The sequence below is a fragment of the Mandrillus leucophaeus genome, unplaced genomic scaffold (assembly GCF_000951045.1).
Source record: "Mandrillus leucophaeus isolate KB7577 unplaced genomic scaffold, Mleu.le_1.0 Scaffold1111, whole genome shotgun sequence".
Classification (NCBI taxonomy): domain Eukaryota; kingdom Metazoa; phylum Chordata; class Mammalia; order Primates; family Cercopithecidae; genus Mandrillus; species Mandrillus leucophaeus.
In genome coordinates this window covers 914,210-933,936 of record NW_012099333.1, presented here as the reverse complement: position 1 = coordinate 933,936, position 19,727 = coordinate 914,210, and the positions used below count along the sequence as shown (strand labels likewise).

General features: G+C 37.0%; 1 pseudogene; it reads left to right on the top strand.

The window, feature by feature from the left end:
• Positions 1-5,318: 5,318 nt before the first annotated feature.
• The window catches only part of LOC105549284, a 122,284-nt pseudogene continuing 107,875 nt past the window's right edge, over positions 5,319-19,727 (top strand).

Here is a 19,727-nt window from a genome sequence, read left to right as displayed (position 1 = left end):
ATCCTATGGATACTATATTTACAATCTATAGTTAAATTTGAGAATGCAGAATCTGCAGATACAGAGAACTGACTGTAATTGTATTTCTGCTCTGTACAATAATGACTTTTTATAATTACTCTTGTAATCTAACACATAAAAAACAGAATTTCATCAACATTTTCTGAAAATTAGTAACTTATGATTTTTCTGTTTCTCTTAACATACCTCTACTTCTCTGGTTACCTACCTAAAAACTTCAGTCTTCTCTTTTCCTTGCCTTCTAACCTCTAACCTAATTAAACATCATATCTATTTGGTTCTTCTAAATGTCTGCTCTACCCACCCATATATATACATATACCCATATATATACATATATGTATATATATATATAAAAAGCACCTCTGTCCAGGCTCTGTTCACACTATGCATAGCCCATTTTAATAGTCACACAACTCACACCCTGCATATAACTGAAATCCCTCTGTCTGTGATTGCCAGTACCAGCCCCTGTACAGCCAGACAATAGGGCTGGAAGCTGAGAAGCCTTCTTGAGTTCTCATCTTCACTTCTCACATTTAACTGGCAATATGGTTCTGCTCAAGGCTGCAAGTGAGGATGAAAAAAGATGAGAGTCAAAGATACACTTCATGAGAGTACTAACACTTAGGAAGTGGACAATTAACACAAAGCATTACAGAAGTTCTAAAGTAAACATACTGCCCCAAAAGGCAAGAAAACAGAGTTTCAAGGAGGCAATGCTAAACAATAGTGAGTGCAAAAATAAAAAGTTTAGGTGGACTAACACTAGCAGAAATTAAGCATCTTATTTATTTATTTATTTATTTATTTATTTATTTATTGAGACAGAGTCTTGCCCTGTCACCCAGGCTGGAGTGCATTGGTGGGATCTCGGCTCACTGCAACCTCTGCCTCCTGGGTTTAAGCAATTCTCCTGCCTCAGCCTCCTGAGTAGCTGGGATTACAGGCAAGCACCACCACGCCCAACTAAGTTTTTGTATCTTCAGTAGAGACAGGGTTTCACCATGTTAGACAGGCTGGTCTCCAACTCCTAACCTCGTGATCTGCCCGCCTTGGCCTCCCAAAGTACTGAGATTACAGGGGTGAGCCACTGTGCCCTGCCTGAAACTGAGCATCTTCTATATGTAAGGTGCTATGTAAGTTAATTCATTTATTCAACAGATAGTTACTGAGGACTATGTCCACAGTACTATGTGAGGTACTAGCTACATCATAGGACATATGACAGTGAAAAATAAATATGCTGTCCCACTCGTAGATTTCCAATCTAAAATGATCTTATTTGATTGTCATAAAAGCCCTAAGATTGGTATTATACCCTTATGTTTCAGATGAAAACACAGAGGTTCCACTATGTAATGTAGTTTATTAAAGATGACACAGCTATAAAATTATGGGGTGGGTATTAGAGCCCAGGTTAGACTGACTCTAAAGTCATGTTCTTTCTACAGTATGATCCTACCTTACTTAGTAAGATGAACATTAAAAAATCGTCATTGGAATTGGCATCCACACATAAAAACCTTCCATTTCTATAGGGTGGTAGAAGCAGAATACTATACTTTATTCCCCTAAAAGGCCTGATAATTCAGACATTTGAAAGAGTCTCCAACACGTGGGCCAAAAATTTTCCCCAGGCTTGAAAAATAAAGGTAATACCATTGTCTGTTTTAATAAAGAATTTAGGCTCGGAGTCAGATCCGATTTGCATTCCAGCTCTGCCGTGAAATAACTGTGCATCCCTGGGCAGGTTACTTAACCTCCTCAAGTCTTAACTTCCTCATCAGTAAACTGGAGAGAACAGTAACTATTTAATGAAGTTGTTGTAAGGATTAAATGATGTAAAGCATGTGAAATGCTACTCCTGCCATTTGTGATGCATCCTGTGAATGTTCGTTTATTAGAAGTTTCGTGGAATGAAATTTTAACCGAGGTTTTCCTACTAAGAGCTTTCATTCAGCCAGGCGCGGTGGCTCACGCCTCTAATCCCAGCACTTTGGGAGGCCGAGGCAGGCGGATCACAAGGTCAGGAGATCGAGACCATCCTGGCTAACACGGTGAAATGCCATCACTACTAAAAACAGAAAAATTAGCTGGGCATGCGGACGGGCGCCTGTAGTCCCAGCTACTCGGGAGGCTGAGTTCGGAAAATGGCGTGAACCCGGGAGGCGGAGCTTGCAGTGAGCCGAGATCTCGCCACTGCACTCCAGCCTGGGCGACAGAGCCAGACTCCGTCTCAAAAACAAAACAAAACAAAACAAACAAACAAAAAAAGAGCTTTCATTCTAAAAGCAAGAATGAGGCATGCAAAAATTAAACAACACATATAATGAGGTAGCATGAAATAAAGTTTATGCAAAATGTGTTTGGAGAATAGAGGAAGGAGCAATAAATTACATCATAAGGAAACATTTCGGTGATTATATGATTTTGGGAAGACTTATTTCAGTTGATTTGTTAAAACAATGAGTAGTTTTAGAAAACTTATTTTAGAAGTAGTTTAGCTGTGGGATTAATTTTATTAAAAAAGGAAAAGAAAAAGAAATTCCAGGAAATTCCCTGATAGAATTTTCAAAAAGAACAATCCAAAGCTTTCCCTTCTTTAATTCTTCTCCACTGCTTTTTCACTCTCAAGAGAAAAGGTGAAAATTACCTTCCAGGTGCCAGAACAAATGAGCCAACCTCTCTCTGAAAGAAGGCAGCATGTGCCTCAGTGAATGAGGCTCAGATGCCTACTTGGAATTCTCAGTCTTGCCTGCCCTGACTTCAAAGGGAGCTACCCTGCTGACAGGTTCTTATTTGGTCCCAGAAATGTAAATATGCATGGAGGAGAATGAGATTCCATCATATAACCTCTACGTGACTTTCTGATTTCTGTTATTGTTTTCCTAGGGTAAAAAGATGATAAACAAATGACGCTAAATAAAGTTATCTACAATGTTCATGCATTTTACCTGCTGTTACAGAATGTACCTGTTGCTTTGTCACGGTGTTATGAAATTAAAAAGGAATAACTACTCGACTTTGAGGAGACAAAATACTTCTTTAAAACCACAAAGTAAATATTCCTACAATGAAAGGGGAAAATATGTATTCCTAGTTTATTAACAATTGAATCAATACACTGATACTGAAAGCTACTCTAAGTGCTTTTGATTTAATTGGATGTATGTTTTTCTTTTTACTTTAGAACATATATTAGTTGAAAATATCCATCTTTGTTAATAATGAATTACAAGCTAAAGAAACATTACATGGATCATGAGGTCAGGAGATCGAGACCACCCTGGCTAACATGGTGAAACCCCATTTCTACTAAAAATACAAAACAATTAGCCGGGCGTGCAAAGATTGCATCTTCTGACCCTCTTCTCTCTTCCTCTCTACTTTTTAAACTTGTATTCACATCTTAGCTTTTCACAGACCCACTCATCTCCCATTTCAGTGAGCTTCTACAGTACTTATTAACATATTGTTCATCTTGGGAGTAAAAAATATATGCTTATCTTACTATCATCTACCATTCTTTATCCTCCTAGGTAACTAGGAAGATATACATTAAACCCATAGTAAATTCTGAATTAATTTTTGTTTAATAAATAGATACTCCCTTATATGTCAGCTGACTACTGATATAGAGCTCTATGCTGTGATATATTTGTAAATCTATACATATTCCAATTATTTAAATGTAAGAAAAAAATTAATTTGTACTTGATATAATCAGCTTACCTGGTTCAGAAGCATGTGTATGAACAGTGACAATCAGAAGTGAGCTCCAAAATAATATGCTATGGTATGACTAAAATGTCATTGTAAATTTAGAAATTAATAGAACACTTATAAATGCACAAATGAATAAATATGCTTCCACATGTGTTCAGTAGGACATAAGAAATACAGATCTGATGACCACTGATCTATGGCATCTCATACTAGAGCTTTATCCCAGAACCCAGTAAGGGTCCATTTAAACTTTAGACACTTTAAAAATAATATCTGAAAATCATCAAACGTCACTTTAGCACACACTCATATCCAATTAGGATCCACCAAGATCCCACATAAAAACACATTGTTTAAACTCAGAACCAGTTTATATGCTTCTAAGTTCAAACAGGCACTACCTAAAAGTTCTGAACATTTAGAATAACAGAATTCCCAGGAGAATCCCTATTAATGTACAGAGAATAAATAATACAGCAGGAGAAAAAGTCCACTGGCAAAATTTTTATCGATCAATAAATATGTGTTGAAATGGAGACATGATGAGATACAATGTGGCATGACATGCAGAACATTTTGTTTCAGGTGTCCATTGCAAGGGTCCTATAACTGAGTGAGAATGTGGAACAAGAGGCAAACCCCAGAGAGAAGAGACTTTACCTTTTTAACTTAGGATTTACACTATGTGCCTTATGTAACTTGGCATGATAAAGGAAAACGTGTTTCCATCAATCAGAGAAGGCAGCAGTGAAGAAGAAAGAGGAGGTGAATAATGGGCCAGCTGGGGTGTAATGATGGCACTGAAAAGCTATGAAGTCAAGAATGGAGTACGTCTGCCTAAGACAAGTACCTCTGGGGGAAGGGGGGATCATGTGTCTGAGGAAAAGAGCTGGACAAGAGAGCTTGGAGCTACATTTTGGGAAATCTTCAAACTGCTAGTAAAAAGAATATTACATTTACCAATGAGGCCTTTATAAACATGAAAAGTAGTGTTTGTCTAATGCTTTAAATTCCTTAGGGGAAGGTGTTATGTAGACACAAATAGGCAAACTATGAAATCAAAATCCAGCATTTCTGAGGGAGTTGTCTTTGTGGAAACAGAAATACTTTCCCTGCCCCACTAGTTTTCTTTCAGAATCAATTTCACTTGTCCTAAAATTTCAAAAAGAGAACAGCCCACGATATTGAACGCCCCTGTAGGTCAACTATCTTTTCTTCAACAGTCATATCTGGCAAAGTGAAGGAGAAATGGGAAACGCAGGAGCTGTTTTATAAGGATGAGTTCTTAGGAGTACAGCGTGGAGGATCAGTGGAGGAAAGTCTCTCCTTTGGTCATTCTGTTTCACTCTCCGCAGGGGAACTATTTTCTTCATCATTTATCCCAGCTGACAAGTACAAGCACTTTGGGCCCTAACTGAATGTGAACATTGTCAAAAGGAATTGGGCTAACGCGCGGCATCTGCAGCTCCATCCCCATTGCATTCTGGTGGGGGCCAGGTCTGCCGACGTGGCATAGAGGCTGGTGGGCAGACACCCCCGCAGATGGATCCTCACATACTGTATGCACCATGACCAGCCATAAAAACAGTCACAATGAATCAGCTGTACTGCGGAGAGGCTCCTTGGAACCTTCACATTCAATTTCCATCTGGCTGACATCTGCAGGTTGTAGTCAGAGGCTCGATTAAATAGAGGTTCGAAACTAACCCACAAGTCCCCGAATGGTGGTGATTCACTTGCTGACTGGGCCACTGGTCTGAAAGCTTTTGCTGGTTTGAGAGAACTCACGGTAGACTTGACTGTGTTTGCAAATGGCTAAGGGTTTCATTTTTTGAAAATATACATCTGTCAGTGAAAGCTTCCTGACCTCTTGAACGAATAGTTGCTAGAAGGGGCCTAAGAGCTTCAAGAGGAGAAAAATTCATTCAATCAGGAATTCCAATACAAATACCAATTTAGAAAATGAGCTAATCCACCTTGACAACATGTTGTCACTGCAAAGTTGCAAAAAGGAATTACACATAAATACGACTTTAAAAATTAGAGGCCCCATAATTTAACAGCTTAAGTTTGCTTCAAAGGACTGCAGGGAAGCAGCAGTAGGTTTCAGGTGACAGCTTGGAATTCACTGGTTCCCTACTAGGCTCAGGTACAGGTCTGACAGTAACACGAGCTTTCCAACTTGTTTCAAACTGAAGTATTATGAAAAGGTAAATTATGTTTTGTATTCATGACTGAAAGCATTTTACTTTAAAGCCAGTGCGGCTGACGCTGTCAAGGTAGAGATTCAAGTTTTATGTACAATGCCTCCAGCCCAGCCGATGTGAGTGAGGCAACATGACAGCTTGTAATAAGTAATTTTTATACAGTTACATTTATCACTCAAGTAGGCTTGGCAATATTAAACACAGACCTTAAAATACTACTGAAGAGGAGGACAGGAGCTGGAGGCCATGGAGGCATTTCCCCCGTCTCAGTGCAAGTGTGGGTTTGTGCATTTTTTTTTCCGCCATGTATTCCTGTTAATAAGGCACTTTTTAAGATATGCGTCCAAATGCTTTCCAACTGTTAATATATCACTAAGAGGTTAAGAATGGAATGACCCCATTTGGCCCAAAGGATGTTATTTCAGGATTTAATGAATTAGATATTGCTACCACTTTCAGGTGAAAATCAGTTGCCTCAATTAACAAATTTCTACCAATCCAAATATTTACAAAATAGAAGGCCTCGAGTCTTCAATTTCTGCTGCATTATACCTTTGTTTCCCCTACAGCTGTTCCCTTTGCATCCTTCATTAGCATCTCATTTTTGCTAAAGCCACAAGGCCAGCTATGTCTCCGCAATGACATGAGCCTTTCCTGCCTTCAAAAGCTGACAATTTGGATATTCTTTTCCTAAGAATTTCAATAGAGTGGAGTTTCGCTTTTTTATCATTTATTCAAATATGTTTAAACTTGGGGTAGTATAAGAATTAATCTAGGCCGGGTGCAGTGGCTCAAGCCTGTAATCCCAGTGCTTTGGGAGGCCGAGGCGGGTGGATCACTTGAGGTCAGGAGTTCAAGAGCAGCCTGACCAACATGGTGAAACCCCATCTCTACTAAAAATACAAAAAATGCCACCTAAAAATTAACATGGTGGCGCGTGCCTGTAATCTCAGCTACTACAGATGCTGAGGCAGGAGAATCGCTTGAACCCAGGAGGCGAGGTTGCAGTGAGCTGAGATTGCGCCACTGAACTCCAGCCTGGATGATAGAAAAAGACTCTGACTCAAAAAAAAAAAAAAAAAAAGTCTAATTTTTTTAACTGAATTTATTATAGACAGAGAAATATATAGAGATCTCCATCTAAAAAGTAAAGTACTATCTAACATAGCATACCCTTTAAGAGTTTTAAGCAACTTACTCATTTATCCATGTAATCCCATCAATATCTTTATGAAGTGGGTACCATTTTTAAACTTAGGTATCTATTAGATAAGAATATTAAAGTACAGCAAGGTTAAGCAATTTTTGAAAGGTCACACATCCAATTAATAGTGTAATATGAACTTGATCAGTCTGACTATAGAGTCTGCTCTCTTAACCACTATTCTAAACTGCCTTTTAAAGCAGACTGTAGGAGAAAAGAGACTCTAATGAAAGAAAGTGTTCATTCCTTTCAGCTGGAGTAGATATAGGACCCTTGGTTCATGAGAAGAAAGCTGTGGTCACACCAATTTGCACTTATTCATTAGATGTCAAGTGTTTTTGTGAGCATTTAGTTAGACTTCCCACATCTTTCTTTTGGGTTGCCTATAAATAAAGCAAATCAAAAAAAAGCAGGCAAAGTACTTTTTCCCCAAACTCTAGCTGAAACAAGTAAAATTGAGTTAGCTTGGATTCATTTGAACTATGAAGTCAAAATCCATTTAACCTGTGCACCTAGAATTTAATTCCAGTTTTCCAGTGTGGTTCCCAATCATTTATTTATTCCATAAACATGCATTGAGTGCCCATGATGTGCCAGGAAAATGCTAAGTCCTATGGAAACAGTGGTGAACTAGATATAGTTCCTTTCTCATGGAATATATAGTCTAGTGATTTTGGCCCCATATGTTCCAACTGCTGTACTAGATAATGAAGACAAACATAAAATAGACATTGTTCCTACTTTTAAGAAATTGATATCTGTAAGTGAGAGGTAGATATATAAATAAATAAGCACCATTAGGGTTAAAATTGCTGTCAGGTGTATGTATAGTGGGCTGTGTGATTAAAGAAGCTTACAAATAGATTATTGGGACCAAGTGTCCTTTGTCCCCCAACTAGAAAATAATTTGTCATTCAAAATAGCAAACATATGTTTAAGAGATAGATATAAATGATTATATCTTTCTCTGAACCCATTCAGACATGATGATGGAAGCCACTATAGTTGGAATATTTGTGTACCCCTAAAATTCATATGTTGAAATGCTAACCCCCAAGGTGATGGTATTAGCAGGTGGTGCCTTTGAGGAGGTGATTAGGTAATAAGGTTAGTGCCCTCATGAATGGGATTAATGCCCTTATAAAAGGGCTTCAGAGAGCTTACTTGCCTGTTTCACTTTGCGAGGACACAGTGAAAAGGCCCTGTTCTATGAAGCAGAAAGTGGGTCCTTACTGGATACCAAATCTGCTGGTATCTTGATCTTGGACTTCCCAGACTCTAGAACTATGAGAAACAAATTTCTGTTGCTTTCAATCTGTGATATTTTGTCATAGCAACCAAACAGACCAAGACAGAAGCTAAAGAACAGGTTACTTCTAATTCTTATCAATACCAAAATGAATTTCACTGTCATTCCAGGAAATTACACTTACTGTCTTGAGGTCACCAACCTCATTTGTTGGAAAGAAACTAGACGTGGACTCTGGAGACTTCTAAAAGAAAGTTAGAACTACTGCTGTTAAAAAAAAAAAATGGATCAGAGAAGTCTAACCTCTGTTCCGATTCCACCAAACCAGACAGAAATTTGGGGAAAGAAGCTAATGTGTGAACCAGTTTCCTTCTGGCATTTGTGTAGAGAGAGGGAAGAAATTCATCCAAATGATTGCATTTTAACATTGCCAGTGAGTTCACCCACATTTGGATACTTAATATAATTTAAATTTCTCTACATCAGTGGTTCTCAAACAGGAGTGATTTTTGTCCCCAAGGAGATCTTCAGCAATGTCTGGAGACATTTATGGTTGTCAAAACATTACTGGCATCTAGGGGGTAGAGGCCCAGGGAGGCTGCTAGACATCCTACACTGCCAGGGACAGTCCCACAACAAAGAATTTTCTGGTCCAAAATATCAGTAATGCCAAGGTTGAGAAACCCTGCTCTACAGACAACACAAATCTGGAAATAATTTGGATTCCTACCATCTCCAAATGCTGCACATAGACAACTTCTACTGACCACCAAGGACTTCAGCTCAAATGAAATCACGTGACATGTCTTGGACCTCCAGGGAGTGCTGCTAGAAAGTGGTCAGAGAGCAGGAAATGGCTTCTAATTAGTAGTGTCCTCACAGGATACAACTGCAGAAGATAATTTCCTGTCCCCTTATTTGATGGGAAGATTAATCTGTTACTAAATTCCAGATGAGGAAGATTTTCAAAAGTTTCAAATAGCAAGATTGTAGCCATAGAGAAGGCAATTATGTGCAATTTGTACAGTGTTCGACAATCAAAATGTAAATACGATGAGTTGGTTGCAGTAAATGCATACGGTATGTTTACCTTAAAGAACATCAAGCTGAAGAAATTCTAATGGGGTCTGGCAGTTGGGAAGAATTATCTTTTCAAATTGCAATTTTTATCTGCGAGATAAAAAGGAAAAAATAAGACAAGATATGTACTCCTGGGGAACTATTATCTTTCTCTCTGTGTGTGTGTGTGTGTGTGTGTGTGTGTGTGTGTGTTTTTTTCCCCTGATAAGGAGAAATATAGGTACGGGGCTTTGAAGAGATGGAGATTTGATAACTTCAGTGTTCTAGCAAGATTTATCTGCACAGAGACAATTAATTTTGTTGCATTCACAGTGTTCTATACAACATCTAAAACACGATCAGCTTCTCAATAATATTCTCTTCCTGTCATATAATAATGTATGCACCTAGTGTAGTGTTCAATTTTGGTCTTCGTTTCCTGATTCTGAAAGGCTACTAAGAACTTTGGCAGCAAAAAGAGTTTGCTAATCCCAGGGGGAAACAAAACCTAGCTTCCATTTTTGCTTACATGTAAAGCAGCCAGCTCAGTTTGGCAGAAAGTAGGCAATCAACAAATAGTACTTTCTCTGCATCCCTTCCCTTTTTCTATTTGCCACAAGATTTCTCCTCTCTATTGCTAAAACTTACAGTGGCAGGAAAAAAAAAGAGACTGGGATATTTTTACACATAATGGGATAGCCCATGATAAATATATTTTTATTTGGATATCAACCTACTGAAAATGTTAGGTGGTTGAAGTTTTGCAATGAGATGGCAAAATAGAAAATTTAGACTACCAAGAAAGACTGGCCTTTTTGCTGCCTTCTCTCCAAAACCATAATGCATACCCACCCAGACTTCAAACCAGAACACACAGCAAGATCCAGCCTACTCCTAATATGGTCAAGCCTCCTCCTGCATTTGCCAACTAGATGCCTTTTAGCATCTTTACTGGAGAGCCCACCACAGTGTATGTGCAATAGACGGGCTCTTCATGGCTGGCTGATAGTGCCTGCCTGTCAAAATACCAGGCTGGGAGCACCTGACATGGATTGCATCACAGTCATGTAGCTATTTACCTGATGAAGCTTAGTTCAGCTGCTAACCATGCCGTAAGCCTCTAGCACACACCACAGCTGCAGTGAAATGTGATGCTTGAGAACTGTTCAAACCAACCAGCAGCCAAAGTCTACTCTAGGTAGCACCTAAGTTTCCTTTCATTTCAGCACTGTAACTAACAGTAGTTATCATTCTTAGGGAACTTTTTCTGGGTGAAACAGCTATTGGAAGGTGTTGCTTTACTTTTGAATATTGGAAAAGATCACAGAACTGGGGTAAAGTTAAACATGAAGTACACAGTGTTGATAACTACAGGAAATATAAAAGCTTATTATTTTTGTTTGGTTTTGTTTTGTTTTTTTGAGATGGAATCTTACTCTGTCACCCAGGCTGGAGTGCAGTGGTGCAATCTCAGCTCACTGCAACCTCCACCTTGTAGGTTCAAGCAATTCTCCTGTCTCCACTTCCTGAGTAGCTGGGATTATGGGCACATGCCACCACGCCCAGCTAATTTTTGTATTTTTAGTAGAGACCAGGTTTCACCATGTTGGTCAGGCTAGTCTCAAACTCCTGACCTCATGATCCACCCGCGTTGTCCTCTCAAGAAAGCTTATTATTTTAAAAAGCTTTTGGAGGAATAAACCCTATAAATGATTACACTCTACTCCTTCTCATTATGGATTAGGTTAATAAGGCCCAGAGTGCTACAGTAACCCAGCACAATTCCCTGATTTGAAACCCCTTGCGTTTGCCAACATGACATCTCCTCTCATAAGAATTAATCAACATTTATAAACAGAAAATCAAGATTTATCCATAGAATTTATTATATTGATACAACTGCTGTGGAGTACAATTTGGCAATATCTATCAATTACAAATATAAATACTGTTTATCACAGCAACTTAATTTTTAGTCATGTATCTTATGGCAACACTTGCTCACATACAAAACGACATTTGTACAGGGTTATTTGTTTGCAGAATTGGAAACAGCCCAGGTGCCCATAAATAGGGAAGTGATGGATTAAACTATAGTATATTACACAATGTAACTGAATACTATACAGCTGTATAAGAGGAAAGACCACTTTCTGTGTTGGTATGAAAAGATCTCCAAACATCCAGGATATATTGTTAGGAGAAAAAAGCAAGGTATTAATGAAATATCTCTTGTATGCTACCTTTGTGTAAAAAGGGGGCTCATAAGAATAGATATTCATATTTGCTTTTATATATTAGCAGTATATAGAAGAATTTAAGCAAGTGATTATCTAGAGGAAGCAGTGGGGACAAGAACTGTTCTGTGAGCAAACCTTCTCCATGCATAATTGATTATAACACTTTTTCTGCTTAGACCACATAAGCGTATTACTCACTTGGAAATAATACAACATTTTGAAGAATTAAAGATATAAAAATAAACTCCATGAAGAAAATAGACTTACCATTTGCTTTTGAAAAGTCCTCTGCTACCCATAAAAATGATTCATACTGATGTCCAGAGATTGCTTAATTGCATACTATTCTCAGATTGTATTTATGATTTATAAGGGAACGTCTCCCTTAATCTCTGCTTCACAGTTGCTCAGCCATGTGCACGTGCACATGCATATGATCCTTCCTAATCATATGATTTCAGCCATGTTGGTAAATTGGTTCTGGGTTTGTCAGATAGCTTACCCACTCCATTTCCTTACAAGCTTAGCTCTCATAGGCAGCCATGGAAAATAATGGGAAAATCATTTGGAAAACATGGAACTTCCAGAGAGTCAGATTATATACAAATACTGGTTTGGGGTCTGTACTCTATAAACTCACTTTCTATTTTCCTCTCCTGTGCTCTCTTTTTTTTTTTTTTTTTTTTTTTTTTTTTTTTTTTTTTTTTTGCTTTACTTTAATATACTTGAAAGCTATTAGGCATAAAATATAGCTAGGTTTGCAATCCAAGGTGTGACTTTGACATTGGATATAAACCTGATCCTCTCTATGGTTTGAGAACAGTTTCCTAGTCTACAAAATGGAAATAATAACAGAGTCTCCTTCACAGGACGCTATGAGGACTAAATGAGATAATGCAGGCTAAGGTTAGTGCAGTACTTCACACATCATAAGCACTGGATCGATGTTAAATTGACCAGCTCTCTCCTCCTTTTCATTTCTTCTCCCATGAATGCTTAGTTAAGAAGAAGATACCAGAATTAGGACCTATTAAAATATATTGCTGTTTTTTTTCTATTTCTAAACAATCATTGTATGTAAACTCCCATGTGTCCTGTGATCTACCTGATGCCTTTCAAATCAGATCACATTGGTTCCCAGTCTTTCACTGTCCACCACTGTTAGGTACATTCATCCTTTCTCCCTCTTAAACCTCTGGACTTGTAGCATATCCCCATTAAATCCACTCAGGATCAAACACAAAATGCAGCTTGGGGTTACCTAAGAGTCCTAATTTAAACAAAAACAAAAACAAAAACAAAACACAGAGAGAGTACATGTGTTAAAGGCTTCCATAGAGCTAGGGATGAATAGTTAAGGCGAGAGGCTCCAAAACTCTACCACTGTAGCTCATGATCATCTATTGAAAGGAAGGCTAAAACTGAGTTTTACCATGTCTGCATGGAGGAGGCAGAATCATAAAGTCTTTTATGTTTCCTACACCACCCCAAGTCAATTTTGAACCCTCGCCTTAGCATCTAAGGCAAATCATTTTCAGGACTGCCTCACTCCTTTTCCTACATTCCTATCGTCTGTCCCAGCTCTTCTGATGTCCTGGGATCTCTCAGAGTCACTCTAGCTCTCAAGAAGCAGATAAGGTTATGTAATTACAAAACGTCCACTAAGTGCTCGAACCAGAATAAGAAATAACTTGAGGACATTTTCTGTTGTCAGACAAAAAGTGGCACTAAGTTTCTCCAAAGCTAAAACAATTCAGTCAGACACATACCCAAAGTAACTGCACCTACCGTCTTAATTCATTTACTTCAATCAAACAATCAAATTATCTCCGTTGTGGTAAAATCTAATTGATGTTATGACAATTAAGCCTTAAATACCCTTCTCAATCAGTCATAGAAACTGCGACTTCGTATTCCCCTTAGTGGTTAAACTTTTAAAACCTGATTGTTTGCTTTAAACCACGCCAGAATAAGAGACTGGTGATAAATTGTATCTCATGTCTGGTTTAGCACCAACTACATGCCTAACCAGGTAAATTGCTTGGCACTAGTCTTCCTAACTTAAAAAAAAAAAAAAAGTTGTTAAAACATTAAGGACAGAGTAATTATGATAATTGAGATAATAGCAATGAACCTGATTCCCCCTTTGCTTTGAGGAAGAGCTATATATTAGTCCCTACTTTCCCTCCCCTAGAGGCAATGGGTAACTTGTAAACTTGGCCACACCAGCTTCGGTTATCAGACCTCGATTTCTGCTTTAAGAATAGACAAAAATCAGGTCCAATAATAAGTACAAGTGATATGGAAGAAATCAGTGCTTGCTAATGCTTTCAGATCTTGATTGAAAATTGCCTGGGGGAGAACATTTTTTAATAATTATGTTTGCATTCTGTTCACATAAATACACTCAATTTTCAGTGTGGTCGAGGTGCGGCTCGCCCTAGAGTTTTTCTATTAAGTTTTACCTTGAGAAAATCTTGTGGAAACTTGTGTAAGATGCTGTTATTATTACTTTTTTTTTTTTTTTTTTTTTTTGCAAAGTAGGTTGTGAGAGATTTCTTTTTCCTAGAAGATAAAAATTTGAAACTGAACAGTAGTTGACAGCATCCTGTTCAGGCTAAATTCCTTGTCTTCAGACAAGGTAGATTTAGGCAACTGCAATTGACATCCCTGAAAACAGGAATAGACTAAATAACGGAAGCACAGATAGATGTGGGGAAGGACTGTTATAATAAACTCAGCCAACTGTTCAATTAATAATTTTTTTAAAGAACCAAGTCTTACTAAATGCCCATGAAGCTTTCATTTCAAATCATTTGTTTAATTTCATGTGTAAATTATGGAAATGCACCAATTTTCCAACTATTGAAACAGATTTTGGAGCTATGTTTTTTGAAGTGACTGTAGTTCAGAAACATCTCTTTTCAATTAGCTCTGAAACCTCTTTCAACAGCCTTTCATAAATAGGCCAACATCAATGGCATGCTCAGATCCAGTGTGGGTCTCTAATGGAAATGCACAATGGGCCTCGCGCCATGCCTGCAGGGGCAAACATCTTCCATTTCAGACAGATCCAATGAGAAGTGGTGCCAGCTATTCTGGGTCTCCCACTTTTTGGTCTCAGGTTTAGCTCATCGCTAATCAATGCTTGTGTTGTTTAATTACATTGTACAGTCAGTAATGATTTGTCATTCGTTGAACCTGGGCGGTCTTCTGAGCCATCACCAATGTAAACTGCAAAGGCAAGGTAACCTTAACTGCCAGGACTCCACACTGGAAAACAGAGACATCTTGCAGATGAAAGGAAATACTGAGTTTGGGGAGAAAAAGAAAAGGAAGATAATGTTCTTATATTTAAATTGTACCAAATACTACAGGCCTGTCCTTTCCCTATGAGAATTCTGGACCGAAAATGTCTGTCCACCAAAGGGTTTATACACCTCTTATCTATTCAACAGCACTTACTGACCCGGATGATACTGGAAACTCAGTAGATATTGATTGATATATTGACTTAGAACAAGTTTTAGCTTATATATATATATATATAATACACACACACACACACACACACACACACAGATAGAGAAAGAGAGAGATATCTCCCTCTAGTACATCGAAATTCTGAAACTGATTTCATGTTCCAGTAACTAGGAATGTGATGTTGCATGGCACTAGAGAATGAAAATCTTTTTTAAAATAAAAGATTGATTATCTTACAATAGTCAAAATGTTTATGGTCATACAAATATATTTATTACTGGTATAGTATAGTCAACAATCAGTAAGAAGAAATATTTAACCAATCAGAATGGACACAGACTAGTGTGCAATTATATCTTAAACTTAACCATAAAGTGTTAAGTTTAAGAAATTAAGTTTATGTAAATTAACAAAAGCTTAAATTCCAACACATTCATAGCCAAAATGGTATGTTTTGTCTGCATAGGTAAACAAACAGACTTCTGTCAAAATGTACTGCAACATGGATGGTGTAGTACAGCTAGAAAAGTAAGTAACTGGGAAATTTAAAGTGCTGTGTTCAATTTCAATGCTGTACTGCAAATAGATTTAATTCCAGTACTCCTGTTGTTAGCAATAAGAAGATATTCTAGTTATATATTGATAAAACTGGGAAAAAAATAAAAGCAGATATTGGTATGTTTTTCCTAAAGTAAACAGTAAGTATAGGGATGATTTGTTTTATAAGAGATAAATTAATTCATAGTTATGCCATTTGCAAAATCAAGTATGCTCTTAGAATCTCTCTGAATGGGAAAAATCTGTGTTGCCTTTAAAATAAATTCCTTAAATTGAACATTACAGGCATTTTTATTAAAAGTAGGAAGAAAGACAAAATAATCTACTAGTTTCACTCATCTGAAAGTTCCATCCAGTAGAATAAGTAAAAGAAAGAGATACACAATTCAGAAAGGAGATATCAATGCATCATTATTTGAATATAATTGTCTATGAAAGACAACTTAAAATCTAATAAAAGGTCATACTATGTGTTAGAATGTAAATATTAATTGCTCCCCCACATATAAGAAATTAACTTTTTAGAAAATGTAATTGAAAATGCACAGCATACATCAAAAATTCACAATGCCAAAAAATATGCAAGTATCTAGAAATAATAAAATATATGCAAGTTTCAAATGAAGAAAACTGAACAATTTAAAAAGTTAAAATTCATGAAGAGATGTATCATTTAGGTAAAGAAAGACACAATGTTGTAAAGATATCAATTCTTCCTTAATTTAGCTTGTAAACTTAGTTCTGTTCCAAATCGCAATGTGGTTTTTATAATAAAGAAAACAAATCTAAAACTCATTCAAAAGAAAGACTTGATGAAGAAGAATAAAGAGGTCATTATATAATTTAATATTTAAATATATAATATTAAATTATTATAATATTTTAAATACTTTGGGAGTAGCATAAGAATTAAATAACAGAAAAATTGAGCCTTAGAAAGCTAAGAAACAGACCATCCCATGAACATCAACTTAGTTATGTTAAAGTATTTCAACTCAAATTCAATGAAAACAATCCTTCCAATAAATTATACAAAATTTGTTAACTATTTGGAGGGAAATTTATATTTCTATCACAAACCATATACCAAAATAAATACCAAACTGACTAAAGAGTTAATTGTAAAAACTGAAATCATAAAAGAATTAGGTAAAATAAAGGATAAATCCAAAATAACAATTAATAACTCTACACAACAACATTGATGTATCCATCTTAAGTGCATGTTGCTAAGTGAAAGAAGACAGTCCGAGAAGCCTATATACTGTATTATTCCACTTACATGACATCCTGGAAAAGGTAAAACTATAGAGATGGCAAAGCCTATGGTTGCCAGGGGTTTGGAGATGAGGGAGGTTAAAAAGGTGAAGCACTGGGGATTTTTGATGGCTATAAAATTATTCCATGTACATTCCTGGGGAACCTGGTGCTAAACCATTCTTGGACAGCCTGCTTCTGGGTGAGGGTTTTATACATAGCAGAGTGGCTCTCTCACTGTGATTATTGAGTCAGCCCTTGACATAAGGGTGTGTAAGATATAATAAAGAGAAAACACCAACAATAATAATTTTAACAATCAAAAAATATAAAAATAAATACAATTATTTTATATGGCACTACAGTGGTGCATACACGACACTGCATTTGTCAAAATCCATATAGCACCTCAAAAATGCCAACCAGGAGGGAATGGGATGCCAGAATAAGATGGAACTGTGAGAAAACAATCTAGCTGTGTTACAAATGTTTGATATAACTTGTGTAAAATACAACAATGTAGGGGCAAGGAAAAAGACATACTGACCTAAGTAACTCTGAAAATGACTGGAACCATTACACTAAAAACAAATAAAACTGTATATAGCACTGAACTCTACCTGCAAAGTTGTTTTCTACGGAGTCTCGGGTGACCAACTCTGAAACCAGTACACATGTAGGCTGAGATTGGAAAAATAAGTAAAAGGATGGTAGTTGCTGGAACCAGGATTGTTACTAGAGGAGTGAGAATTTACAGATAAGTAAAAGACTAAGGCTAGAATCAAGAATGTGGTTGTAGACTACAGTGAGAGACATGAGTAGGACCTCATGTTTAGCTTAATAAAGATGTTAATGGATATATATAATCATTGATGTTACAATCAACATATATAATCATTGATATGGATATATACACAGATTGTACATATACTTTCTTGCTGTGTCAGCTGAGAGGATCTAGAAACAAGGATTCTCCAGTAGCAGTGTGCAAACCCAGCATTCAAATTTTCTTTTCTAATAACATCCTACAATAAAAGGAACTAAGGCTCCTTGGAGAAATTACTGAGTGTAGAGTTGGGAAAGGAACATACAAGAATAGCCTGGAGCTCTTTGTAGTGTCGGGAAGTAAGGAGGTGCTCCAAAACCAAGTGATTGGGGAATGTCAACCCTTTGACAAAAGCCAACTGAAAAGCGCTCCCACCTGGGTAACAGGGCAAAACTCCGTCTCTACTAAAACTACAACAATTATCCAGGCGTGGTGGCATGTGCCTATAGTCCCAGCTACTCAGGAGGCTGAGGCACAAGAATCACTTGGACCCAGGAGGTGGAGATTGCAGATCCGAGATCATGATACTGCACTCTAGCCTGGGTGAGAAAGCGAGACAGTTTCTCCAAAAAAAAAAAAAAAAGTAAAAAGTAAAAAAAAGAAAAAAGAAAGCTCCCAATGGCCAAAACTGGAACAATTTGAGCAATGAAATCGATAACATTGTATTGGATTATAACTTCAAGCATGAAAAAAACTCCATGAGTTTATACACATGTAAATAAATCATTGAAAAAGCAAATAGGAGAAAAGAGACAAATCTCCTGTAAGGAATACCAGACAACTTGTGTAGATACTCCACTGTCAAGGATTTTCAAGCATTCACTCCCTACAATTTAAATTTGAGCCGTGCATATGAGAAAGTAGGGGAGAGGATGAGTAACTTTACAGTGGAAACCTGATGAACACTATCTTTTTCAGATGATCAAGGTTAATATAAACGCGGCTTATCATTGATGGTGTGTATTTTTGATATGATATAATGACGCCGAACTTTACTTCTATATTCTGTCTCCCAAAAACCCATAATCCCAATCCAATAATGAGAACAATATTAGACAAATCCTACCTGAGAGACTTTCTGCAAATATTTAGCCAGTACACCTCAAAATGCAAAGGTTATCAAGAAGAACGGTCTGAAAAACTGTCACACCCACAGAAGCCGGCAGAGACATGATGGTCAAATGCAATGTGGTATCCTGGATGAGATCTCAGAACAGAAGAAGGACATTAGGTAAAAATAAAGGAAATCTGAATAAAACATGACCTTCAGTTGATAATAATGTATCAATAGTGGTATATTAGTTGTGACAATGCATTGTACCATTGTTTATAATGAGTAAAACTGAGTGCAGAGTATATGAGAAATCTCTGTACTATCTTTGCAACTTTTCTGTAAAACTATTCTAAAATAAAAAGTTAATTTTTAAAAAACGTAAGAATATTTTTTTGATCTCTGAGTTGAGAAGACCTTTCTAAGGCATAATGCCAAAAGGTGAAATCTCTATAAACTAAAAGATTAACAGATTTGACCTCATAAAAATTAATGATTCCTGAATGGTATTGCCTAGGTTTTTTTCTAGGGTTTTATGGTTTTATGTCTTACATTTAAGTCTTTAATCCATCTGGAAGTAATTTTTGCATAAGGTGTAAGGAAGGGGTCTAGATTTAGTTTTCTGCATATGACTAGCCAGTTTTCCCAATACCATTTAGTGAATAGAGAATCCTTTCCCCATTGCTCGTTTTTGTCAGGTTTGTCAAAGATCAGATGGTTGAAGATGTGTGATGTGATTTCTGAGGTCTCTGTTCTGTTCCCTTGGTCTGTATATCTGTTTTGTACCAGTACCATACTGTTTCGGTTACTGTAGCCTTCTTGTATACTTTGAAGTCAGGTAGC